The 13,008-nt window shown below is 47.3% G+C and overlaps 1 protein-coding gene across 2 annotated transcripts in view; it reads right to left on the reverse strand.

The window, feature by feature from the left end:
- The window catches only part of IPO8 (importin 8), a 2,228,954-nt gene that overhangs the window by 1,794,159 nt on the left and 421,787 nt on the right, over nt 1-13,008 (reverse strand). The gene's annotated exons all lie outside the window — the stretch shown is intronic.

Genomic DNA, 13,008 nt, shown 5'->3' on the forward strand with positions numbered 1-13,008 from the left:
ATAGATGGCCATAGTTAACTTTGCAGTTTGGGCCACCTACAGAGTTCTACATTCTGATTTTAATTCTGCATTCAGTTTCTCTTTGACCTGCTTGCTTACATATTAGTGGTTGACCACTCCTCCCTCCTCATGACTCTCACATCAGCTTCCAGGGCAATGGCCTTGTGCCTGGAAAGCCTCTGACTCTTCATGTTACTCATTTTTCAGTCCCCTGGAATGCTAGTACATCATAGGCAACCTCTATACAGAATGCGGTTACTCAAGGGTGTGTACATGGCTTCTCCTATTCACTAACACCTTGTACCCCCTGCAAGTTCATTTGAGCCTTTGGGCTCTCATATCATTGTTTTACTGTTGGCACCCAAATCTTTTTTTGCCTTCCCTTACTTACCTCAGGAGCTTTCTTTCCACGTCAGAAACTGCCCGATTACCATTCACCACTGGAAATGTGCTCCTCTGACTGGTGCTCGATTTCTCCAGAACTGACGCGATCGAATTCCTACCCTTTAGCGCCTAATCCCCCAATTGCCTTTCCCCTTTTCTCTTCCCCAGACATGCTCCGGCCATTCGCCACAGCTTCGCAACCTGGGAGTTGTCTTTAACAGCAACGAGAAACAGCAGTTGGTCACCCTTGTACCTGCACCAGCCCTCATAGAAATCACTCTACTCTTCTACCCAAAGCAACACAGAATTTAAACTCACTACCAACACACTCTTCAACCACTTACAATTTTCACTGATCTCTGTGCACTGCCTCCAAGTGCGAAGGCTGTCTGTGCCAAATAGATCCCCATTTAACTTCCGCCTTCAAGTCTACAAATCCATGCATGTGCTGGCCCACCCACCAACCTGGCTAGTTCAATATACCACTGCTCACACAGTCGCACTGTGATCTCTAGCTCAGCTTAATGACTCCATTTCACACTCTCACTGCTATCAATCGCTGTCCTGCTACTTCTCCCACCCTCACCACTGAAACGCCCTACCCCTACTCCTTGAGATCAAGTCCAATGCCACTTCATCAGGTTTCAGAACTGCCTTAAGAAGGAACCTCCTCCAACTAGGAGCAGCATCCAAGCACTCTGCTTGTATGTTCCTTCCTGGCACCACGCCATGTACTTAGATTTTAATACGGTGTATATGTTATCACAGACAGTTTTTCATGTAGGATCTCCTGTACACATGGATGCCTACAATAACACAGGCACATAACTTTGCAGGCCAAATATTTTGTCCTCAAAACAACTTGGAGCAAAGAGACTCAAGGGCATGTAGCATCGACAACAATGACATCTGCAAACACATTTAGATCAAATATGTTGCTCTGACTCCCTCCTTGGTAATCATCATGTTTCGTCAAAAGGGAAAAGTTAGAACATGAATGTAAAACCTGGCACAATACATCAAGGTAACTTTTCAGTGAAAAGGAGCAAGATCAATGTAGTTCTCTCAATTCATTCTAGCAAATGGGTTCCAAGCGAATGGGTCGGTTAGGACAGTACATTTCCTGATGGCGAACATGTTTCTGCACAGACCAAATTATTTAATGGATACTTTTGTGACCATCAGTAGATAAAGGCATAGTCCTTTGAGTGGAATATGAAAATGGGGAAAAATGGGGAAAGAATTGACTGGATTACTGGCCGTCTTTCATAAATTGATGCATCTGAACCAGTCAGAAGAATGAAGAGTCCTTTCTCTCTAGTTCCCTCACCTCCTCTACGCACAAGTATTGGCAAAGATAACATTTTTGGTATTGTACAGCGAACATGAATTATGCGAAGTATTATATCCAGGTGCATAGATTGTACACCAGGTATGGCTATTTACTTTACAAATAAAGAAAGTAGGCTTGTATTGGATTAACACAGGGAAGGTGCCAGGACCAGATAAACTCTTCATAGAGTTATTTCAATAGGAGCAACAGAACTGGGTACCATCCATGACCAATCTATCTGATGCAATGACTGAGCAAAACAAAATACTGTCCTCGTGGGGCAGGGTTGAAATCATCCTACTCTAAGATGGATGAGTGAAGTGACAAGTCCAATTTTTGGCTATCATCTCTAATTGAAAACTTGACAATTCATATTGCTCTCCTCAAACATCTAGATCACTGAACCCTTGATAATGCATTACCTAAGCTACAGGCTGGATTTCAAGGATGAATCAGGACAATCAATCAGGGTTTTCACTTCCATCTTATGATATAAAAGTGTGTGTTACTAAAGGAGCCCTTTGTATACAGTGATCTTAAGACAGGAATCAACTATGCGCGACGCCTGTTGTGTAACATTGCACCCTCTATGCTTACCCCAATTAAACATATATACACTGACAACTATGCATTGGTTAGGTGGGAAGAGGGAGGACAAATATCTAAGCCATGTTCTGTCCAAACAAGGGTATGCTAACGTTGCATGCTGGTCTCTCTACTTTGACCGTCTAGCAATAATCTGGCTTCAGAGATAACTGCTTTATAAACCAATGCTCCAAGACAAAATGTCAAAATGTGGGCATCTTACTATTCACGAATGGTGCAGCACTCCTTCCTAAAAACCCCTATGAGGTTGCAGAAGCAACTATTAATACCATGAAATCGGTGACAGGAAAGGTACCATCAACATAAAAACAACCCAGTGTATGGCATACCATAAAAAGTAAAATATTAAGGTTCAACCTTGATCTGGCTGGAGAATTTAATATCAAACATAAAGTGCTTCAATTAATAAGGAGCGCAATGTATGACCAACGACTCCTGGAATCCCCAAATAACCTTAAGTGAACTTTCCATATGAAGATGGGAAGATGTCACCGAAAATTATTCAAAACTCTTTGGTAGGTGTTTTATCACTCATATTATGGAGATATCTAGAGCTCAGATGCAATATGCATTCTTTTATTGTTTAGACAATGGGTCATTAAAATATCAATTGCCTTATGTGAGGGTTGTGCTTCAGGAAAATGTTGGTTTTCCAACTAAGACACCTGGGTCTAAAACACAAAGTAATGCTTTAACCAAAACTATACAGAGTTAGATTGTTGCGCACTAAGTCGAAGGTAAGATGTAGAAGCTATCCTAAATGTTGTACGGTCTCCACAGGAGTGTAGCTGGTCCTTGATTATAAGCATTAGACAGTACCTGTGGAACAATCAGACCGAAATAGTGAAGCAAATGCCCAAGGTGGTCAAGAAAGCCTTCGGAGTAGGCAACCCATTATTTCTTGGGAATAAGATTGGGGTTGGGGGCCTGGAAGTACTGTGGCAATCAGCTACTTCATGAATAAATATTTCAGTTGCTTCAAAAGTCATTTAGATGAAATAAGAGCCATTTTTCTTGGAATAATTGTATCTCAAATACTAGCTAGACATCCTCACCCTGGATAGTTTCACGATCAACTGGAGATCTGGCAACATAGACAAGTGTGTTAATTGTCTGCTATGAAAGCAGGATTTTCTATATTTCTTAATCCTTTGCCCAGTACATGTAGACATCAGAAAAATAAATGGCTAAAGAGCTCTTTAAAGGGCTGGCAGAGTTGGCGCACCGAGGGAGCACTTTGTGTTTTATGCATGGTTGATTTACACACAGGACCTGATCACGAGTTTGGTGGTATCTCCTCTGGTGGGCTTGACTTGTTTCCAGGCTGGACTTTGGATAAGAGGAGGACTCCTGTAGCCATTTCTTCAGATTCGCGTTGGAGCCAAGAATCCCTTGTAGAAGAAAGGACGACTGAAGATTCCAAGAAGACACCTGAAGGTGCCTGGCATTCCTTCCTGCGTCTGGCCCGGTGAAGTCCTGTTTTATTTATATTATTGTGCATTTGTAAGGCAGATTAACTGATCTGTGAAGGCCCTGTGCAACCAGTCTCAATGTTTTCTCAAAGGATCAGCCGGCCTGAGACTTCGGAAAGTATCCTTGGATCACCTGGTGGACTGTCCAGCTCTAAAGTGGGCCACTTCGCAATTACAGTCACCATTCCACGTCTGCACCAAGAACTTTGGTGGTCGCCAGATTGTAGTTCAAGTCGCCTTCTTGCCAAAAGGACAACTACAACCGTGACTGGAAGGACAACTGCTGTTGTCTGTGTGCAGTGGCCATTGCTAGAACTTGCCTTCCCCCATCCTGTGAAGCATCCTGAAGAGGGCTGCATTGGTGAATCCTGCATTTCTCCATCGCCAAGAGTTGCACTCTGCTCCTGGACCCAACCAGAAGAAACCTTGCACCCGCAGCTCCTGTACACCTCTCAACGGAAACATCAACGGGAAATCCAACCTCCAGCGACCTCCAGTCAACCCATCAAATCATCTGGAAAAATCAGAGTCAGGGGGGTAAGTGTAAACAAAGCATTTGTCTCCCCCTGTCCTCCATAGGTTAACACTGAGAACAGGTCTCTTTTTACCCTCACATTCCATTCCTCTGTCTTTTTGTCTACAAACCTGGGTAGTTACATTTGAAAAATAAGAACAACGTTTACTTACCTAGGAGCTTTGTTGCATCTGTCTTGGGAACAATAACCAAGAGAATTAACTTAACTGCTACAGATACATTCTAGGGTGAAGCACTGTGCCTCCTGTGGCTTTTGCCCATAAAACCCCATTCTTCTTAGGGATTGGATTGCACCACTTTACTTACCTCCTCTGCTGATTTAAGCCATTAAATGCATTTTAAGAACAATTGTTAATATTTATATGTTTATTATTGAGTATTGTGAGATAGCTTCAATTGCTGGTTTCATTTTTTAGTGTGTGTTTAATGCCTAGGATAAATATTTGTATTTTTATGAATACCGGTCTAAACTGAATTATTGTGTGATTCACTGTGTGGACTCATTGTGGACCCCCGACTCCACTTACACTCTCCTGGGAATAGCACTGACTGCTTGCCACGTTCAACTTGATTGGGTTTTGGCTAACCTCTAAGAGTGCCCCTATTCACTATAACTAGGGTGGCCACCTGAAATCTGTCCACCAGGACAGATTCTAGAAATCCATCTTAACAACTGTCATGATCATTGGTGTGTGTATTGTTCTTGTTTTGATTTGTTTTATTGAACATCTGTACTGTATTTTATGACACCGACTGATTTCATGGGCTTTCCACCGAAAGAAACGCATTTGATTCATTGTAATACATGCACATCATATGCAAGGTACTTAACATTGTATGCCAGGCGTTGAAATTAATTTGCTAGATCCCCATATGGCAGATACTTATAGTAAGTGGCAATTACGTGCATCAAAAAAGTTAGGAGCATGCCTGCAAGTGCAGGGATTCAGTGGGTGACTCAGCTACCATCAGCAGCTGGTGAAAAAGAAGGCTGTGGTAGGAGAGGCATGGATGCTGCGTTCCCCTCCACAAGCAGTGGGATGAGTACCTGGTGTTCTTACTCTCCCACATCTTGTTCACCTACGCTGTGCTAACACGAGAAGGTAGAGAAGCCAGGGAAGAGGCAGAGCAAAGGGAGAGCAGGAGCATTATACTCCCTTCTGCTGGTGCAGGAGCATCCCAGAGATGATTTCCCACAGAAAAAGTAAAAGGCACGAACCCCACATTTAGTTTACCATTAAGTGCCCCTCTATGTAGGTAGTCATAGGAAGAATTACTTCACACTAGGACGAAAAAGAAGAGCCTTCCCTGATGAGAAGCTTGCTATCAGTTCTCTTCCTGTAAAATCAGTGGAGAAGGCATACTACACTTGCATAAAAAGTAGTATAATAACTGTTAGGTGGTCAGTGTTTCTACAGAAGTGCCAAGCACTGCGGGACACAGAAAATAAGCAATGGTCATTGTCCTTGGTTTCCTAGTCTTATAAAGCATTATTGGCTCAAAAACAGGTGTCAAAAGTGGTCAAGAATCCAGAGATAAAGAAGAATGTTACATTGATTAGATAAGGCATCTTAAAGGTTGCCAGCCATGGTATTGTCGGACCATCGTTTAAAACCCTCTTATTTAGCACTTGAACATGTTTTGATGTCACAGAAAAGATTAAATGCATCCCCTTAACTTTTGGAGTTTTAAAAACTATTGTTTTGGTGCCCTGAGAAGACCCTAAAATAGATAAAATCTATATATATTAGGATTCAAAAGGCAGTAACAGAACAGACAGCGTCATGTTCATTTGCAAATGTCCGTAAACTACGAGTTTACTGCCAACTGTGCTTTCCAAATCCCTATAATATTTCAAGTTTACTTTTGTAAAAACCAGACGGTTCAAATGCCATGACCAATTCCCGTTCATCACTGAAGCACTACGATAGTGCTATATTGTATCTTAAAAATGTAAAAAGCAATTAAAATTACACAGTAACAATTAAAAATATTAAATGAGAGTTTTACACTTGCGCAATCAACTAAGGGATTAATCGGGGGCATGGTCAGCGGCGAGGCGATGTAGACGTGCGCCTCCATCGCTCCCGCAGCCGTCCGTGAATATCCTGATCAATCAGCCTGAATCCGATGTTTTTGCAGCACCAAAAGACCACTGCTGATATCGCACGCCCGATCACAATTGCAGCTGAAAAAATCGTTCAGAACCTTGGATGCAAACCTGCACAAACGGCCTTCGGAAAACCGTTGCGGAGCCCGAAGTAGCGAAACCAAGATGGCCGCCCACCGGGCCCTGCCCCGACACGCCTGATACAGAGGAGGACGACGCAGCGGACAGCCCTGGGTGAGGCCGTGCCGGGGGACCGGTGGTGATAACATACAACTCATCCAGGGCCGCATCGCCGGAGCGGTGCGCCCTGGTGGTCCGCTGGGGATCCCCGGCAGGGGAGGAACGCAAATATGGTAACACGCTGCCGCCAAAAGTGTGCGACCCCCTCTCGTCCCATCCCGGCTCTGCACTGGAGGCGATATTACGCCGTCGCAGGCCAGACACCATTGCCCTCGCCCCCTTAATGGGTGGACTACGTGCCTCAAAGCCGTAGCGCATCAGGGCGCTTTGGGGCTGTCATAAAGGAGAAGAAGTGCGGTTTGGCGATCCTCGGACGCGGCCTCACCTCCGGCGGAGGGACCCGCCGGAGGGGCGAGGCGGTCCGCCGTGGATACAGAGCCCACAATACAGCGCGCACATCATAGTGCCAACAGCCGAGCCAGCCGGAACCAGTCCTCTGGCCCACTGGTGCCTCGACGAGCAGACACCCCCCCTGAACGGGTGAGCGCTTGCCCCCCCTGATCCCAACAATCGTACTGTGGAACGCCTGACAGTGCACCGCACCATTGGCCCGCAGAACACGACACTAATGAAGGGAACTCTCAGAACCCCACGAGAAGCTGCACACTGGATCAATGTTACTGACTGCAGCTGTAGAAAACACGTGGAAAGAAGGAGCCGACGGCCCCCTCGCCAGGAAATTCACGACCCTAGGAAGGCATCACACCCTGGAACACCTGCTGTGAATCTCCCTGGACGACGGCCCGCAATCTCCAGATACCGCGACCCGGGAAAGAGCCCTAAAAGCCTCAACAAAAGTCAGAAAGCCCTAACGTTGTTACAGGAACTGTTGAGATACTCGCTCCTAACACCCGGCAGCCTGACCCGGGGGAAACGCTTCCCCCCACCACCACCCAGTGCCATCAATCCATCCAAAAAAAAACAACTGAGACCCACGACGGAAAAGTGCTTACTCCCGAAACTGGCAGTACCAGCGACCATCATGGGCAAAGATAAACCCAAAAAACTCGCCGTACAACACAAAATGGATCAATACACCACGCCAACCACACAAAACCAAGAGGAGCCTGAACCGACCACAGATGCCCCCAACCCAGAAGCCGCAATATCGCTGAAAGATGTCATGGCGGTCGATAGCCGACTCACGCGCCTCTATGGAGCAAAAAATAGACGGTATAAGCATGGACGTGTCGCTCCTCCGCCACGATTTACAAAAGCTGACATCTCGCACAGGGGAGGCGGAACAACGCATCTCCAACACAGAAGATGAAATGCGCACCCTACAACACCAACGATAGTGAGGGCAGATCAAGGCGCAACAATGTCAGGATTCTTGGCCTGCCCGAAAACACAGAAAGGGCAAACATGGAAACCTTCCTTGAACAGTGGTTCACAGACATGTTTGATGCCGACGCCTTCTCCAAATTCTTCTCGATTGAAAGGGCACACCGCATCCCCTCTGGGAAACCAATTCCAGGTGCACCTCCCCGCACTGTAATTGCCAAGTTTCTCAATTACAGAGATCGTGACGCGTTACTCCGGAGAGCAAGAGTCAAAGGCACACTGACATACAACGGCGCAAAAATAGCTTTCTTTCCAGACTACACAAGGGAAGCCTAAAAGGCCAGACAATCCTTTGATCAGTTAAAGAAACCACTACAAACCCTGAATGTCAAATACGGCCTCTTGTTCCCAGCACAGCTCAAAATATATTACAAAGAGACGACAGTTCACTTCGACGATCCAAAACCGGCCCGGAATCGGGCAGAGCAACACATTGAAGGGGACTGGAACACCCCGAGCAACAATAGGCGGAGGAACTCCCGGGTCCGCCGGGACCGGAACCCACAGCCACCACAACAACCACCCGAAGACCCCCATGCTGAGGGAATGGGGTGACCATGGATAGCATCTACCGAACAATGACAGTGAGACAGCATACACACGTCAAGATTGGAGAAATAGGACGGCCGCGGCAAAGGTGGCCCACCCCATAGATAGTTAATTGTTTGATTGCTGGCCACTAGGACCAGCCTTGGTTGTTGTGTGAAGTTTAGGCGACAGGTACTTCTAGTTGGGAGGAGTATGGGGAGGGGGATGGGACAGTTTATCGTTATTATGTTCACCACCACAAGGGTCCTGGAGAGTACACCTACACACCATGAGAAGGTCCCACACACCACAAAACGAACACCACTACATCCACGCGCAATGTGTGACAGCGCACCTAAGGCCCCGAATACACAGACCAATGTCACCTAACAGCAATGAAGTCAGAACCCTCAAGTTGCTGACTTGGAATGTTAATGGCCTCGGTGGAGGAATCAAGAGACGACTGGTCATGCAGTTCCTAAACAGACACAAGCCAGACATAGCTTTTTTTTAACAGAAACACACCTTGCAGGTACCACATGTAACCTTTTCAAACGCACTAACTACAGACTGGCAGTACACACAGGCTTTACCATGGGCTCCCGTGGCGTCCTCATACTGGTACACAAAAGGTTACCCTTTACCCTTAAGAAAGTCAGACAGGACCCTAATGGGAGGTATGTATATATTACAGGAGAGCTGTGGAAACAGACCATAGCAATGCTGGCGGTTTACGCGCTACCGGCGCTACTACCAGCACTCACAGCTGACATCACGTCTATATTCACGGAGGATGAATCTGACCTGCTGGTCACTGGCGGGGACTTCAATGAAGTCATGGATATAGAAATGGACCGCACACACTTGAGAGGGAGGAATCCGGCCAACCGCACCAGACTCGCCACCTTCGCCGCAGCATTAGGCCTACGTGACGTGTGGAGGGACCTTCATCCTGACACAAGGGAATACTCATTCCACTCTGGGGCACACACCTCACTATCACGCTTGGATTACTTCTTTCTTCCTGCACCAAACATGCTTAGTGTCATAAACGCAACATTACTACCCCGAGGCATATCAGATCACTCCCCCCTGCTCATTGAACTGCGCACAACCAGACCACGACCTCCCCCCACATGGCGTTTGAATAATTACTACCTGGGTTTCCCAGAACTCCTAGAACAGATGCAAACGGCTACCACAACGTATTTTGAAACGAATGTTGGTTCCGTTGACGATCCAACAGTAATATGGGAGTCCCTTAAACCAGTGCTGCGCAGCAAGGTCATCTCCTTGACCGCTGCACATAGGAAAGAACACCAAAAGGAACTCCTCGAGGCCGAGCAATTAGTCACGCAAGCCAAGGCAGACCACCTAGCTCTCGACCAGCCCAACACCCACTGCCAGTTAACCCTAGCCCATAAACGCCTCCAGAACGTGGCCCTGAATTGTGCCAAGCAAGCTCATCTAACAATGCGAGCTAGGATATACGAAACAGGAGATAAAGCAGGCAAAATACTGGCATGGCTGGAAAAAAGAGACGAGGGCAATCGTCAAATTAGAGCGATCGTAACAGAAAACTCCAAAGAATTAGTGAATGATAAAGACATAGCCGAAAGCTTTGCCTCCTACTATGCTGAATTATACAGATCTCCCGAAACACCTGCGAACACCGACATATTGAATGAAATCACCCTTCCCACCCTCACCCAAACACAACAAACCCTGTTAGAGAAGGATATCACAGAAGAGGAGCTGGTAACAGCAATGACCCAGCTTCAAACTGGGAAAACGCCAGGCCCGAACGGCTTCCCGATAGAAGCATGGCGAAAAGTGGGGACGAACGTAATAGCCCCGCACCTGTTGCGAATGTTCCAACACGCCAAATCCCGAGGTGCTCTCCCCCCAGACCTCTGGCGAGCCACGATAGTGGTGATTCCGAAAGCGGACAAACCACCAGACCGCTGTGGTTCATACAGGCCCATCTCCCTTATTACTACTGAGACCAAAATTCTCGCAAAGGTACTCGCCAACAGACTGCAGCAGGTAATAACATTACTGATACACCCCGATCAATGCGGATTTATGCTGCAAAGATCCACCCGTATGAACATACACAGGCCACACTCAGTACTTGAGGGAGCTCCCGCTCTCCAAGGCCCCTTAGCATTGCTCACAATAGATTTTGAAAAAGCCTTTGATTCTGTGTACTGGGATGCTATATGGGTGGTGATGCACCAGATGGGCTTCAGGCCCCAATTCATAAGTTGGGTTCAGCTATTATACGAGTCCCCGGAGGCAGAAATGCGAGTCAATGGGTGGCCCTCGAATCCCTTCGCGCTGAGAAAGGGGACTAGACAAGGCTGCCCTCTGTCTGCAATGATCTTCGCGCTGGCCATTGAACCCCTGGCGATATTGTTGCATACATCCATGTCTTGGACAGGTTTTCAGTGGGAAAGCGACTGGGAAGACAAAGTTTCCCTATACGCAGATGACCTACTTCTCTACGTAAAAGACCCACACACCGCATGCCCCGTAATAACAGAATTTCTTGACAGATATGGGTCATTTAGCGGGCTACGAGTAAACTGGTCCAAATCGTCACTATTTCCAGTTGATAAACACAATTTTATAGCCCCAGCAGATTGCCCATACAAAATTGTGACGGATCAGTTTCGGTATCTGGGAGTGCAGGCCACCAACGACTTAAAAGAATATGTAACTAAGAACCTCCATCCAATAATGATAAGATTTACAGAAGATGTCCGCCATTGGGTCTCCCTCCCACTAACCCTACTAGGCAGGGCCGCATTGTTTAAAATGATGGCACTTCCCAGTTACCTGTATATACTACAGAACGCCCCATTATACATTCCGAAGGGAGAGTTCCAGAGAATCGACCACGTGTTGAGGAAACTGCTATGGTGCAACGGACACCCTCGCATTGCACGGAGCAGAGCATCCTCCAACGCTCGGTGTGGGAAGGGGGGATTGGCCTCCCGCGCCTACAATCTTACTACTGGGCCAGTAAAATGGCCGTAGTCAATGATATGTTACATGGCGATACATCACTGCCGGACAACAGGGTGGCGAGTGCTGGGGACCCAGGCAGTGCCCACCTCGAGTGTCTCTACCGGGCAACGAACCCCAGGAATCCCCAAACCATGTTCTCCCATTTTGTCAATCTGGAAAAATGAATACCCTACATTTGGTTGACGGACGTATCTTGATGGCCGAAGGCCAACCGTCTTATGCACCGAATTATAGAAATGGAACAAGTTACTTACCTGTAACTGTTGTTCTCCAGCATGGGTCTGGCATGGATTCACATGCTCATGAATATTTCCCGTCGTCAGGCTGGGAATCCTCGGTAAAGAAAAATCAGTATCAGTTTTGTTTCTGATCTGTCTTTCGCAGTTTTTTGTATTGCTTAATGTTGAGCCTTTTGCCACCCCCCCGTGGTTGTGCATGTGTGTACTGCTATTTACTCTTATATTCATTCGCATGTGAATCCATGACAGACCCATGCTGGAGAACAACAGTTACAGGTAAGTAACTTGTTCCTTCTCCAGCATGGGGTCTGGCATGGATTCACATGCTCATGAATATAAGAGTAAATAGCAGTACACACATGCACAACCACGGGGGGGTGGCAAAAGGCTCAACATTAAGCAATACAAAAAACTCAACATTAAGCATCTCTTACCTCCACACCAGGCTCACCTTAAGCGAACAGGTTGCGCAGCACTGCTTGGCCGACCCTGGACTCCTCCCTGGAATCCCGATCGACGCAGTAGAATCTCGTGAAGGTGTGCGTCCACCTCCAAGTAGCAGCCCTGCAGATGTCCAGCAGGGGCACACCAGATAAGAACGCCGTAGTAGCAGTGATCGCTCTGGTCAAATGGGCTCTCGGACGGCCTGGCAGCAGTCGGTTAGCCAACCGGTGGCAGTGCATGATGCAGCCGGAGAGCCATCTGGAAATAGAAGACTACGAGAGAGCCTTCCCTTGATTCACAGGTCCAAAGTTCACGAATAGCTGTGATGTCTGTCCTCCGAGAACTCTTCGTGTGGTCCACGTAGGACTTCAGCGCTCTAGCCACATCCAGCGAGTGGCAAAATCCTCTCGGCCGGCGACGAAGGAGACGGGAAGAAAACAGGTAACACCAAGGGCTTGTTAAGAAGGAAGTCCGACGGCACCTTGGGCATAAAGGAGGGGTGCGTCCTAAGCACCACCCTCGAGGCATGGAAAGTCAAGTACGGTGCTTTGCAGGACAGGGCCTGGATCTCTCCCACTCGTCATGCGGAGGTAATGGCCACCAGGAATGCAGTCTTCCACGACACAAACTTCATCGGTGCGGAGTGCATCGGCTCGAATGGGGGCCCCATGAGCCTGGTCAGCACCACGTTAAGTTCCCGGGCCGGGGCCTTCACCGACGGGAACGACCGGAACAGTCCT

The sequence above is a fragment of the Ambystoma mexicanum genome, chromosome 12 (genome assembly GCF_040938575.1).
Source record: "Ambystoma mexicanum isolate Mex_15411 chromosome 12, UKY_AmexF1_1, whole genome shotgun sequence".
NCBI lineage: Eukaryota > Metazoa > Chordata > Amphibia > Caudata > Ambystomatidae > Ambystoma > Ambystoma mexicanum.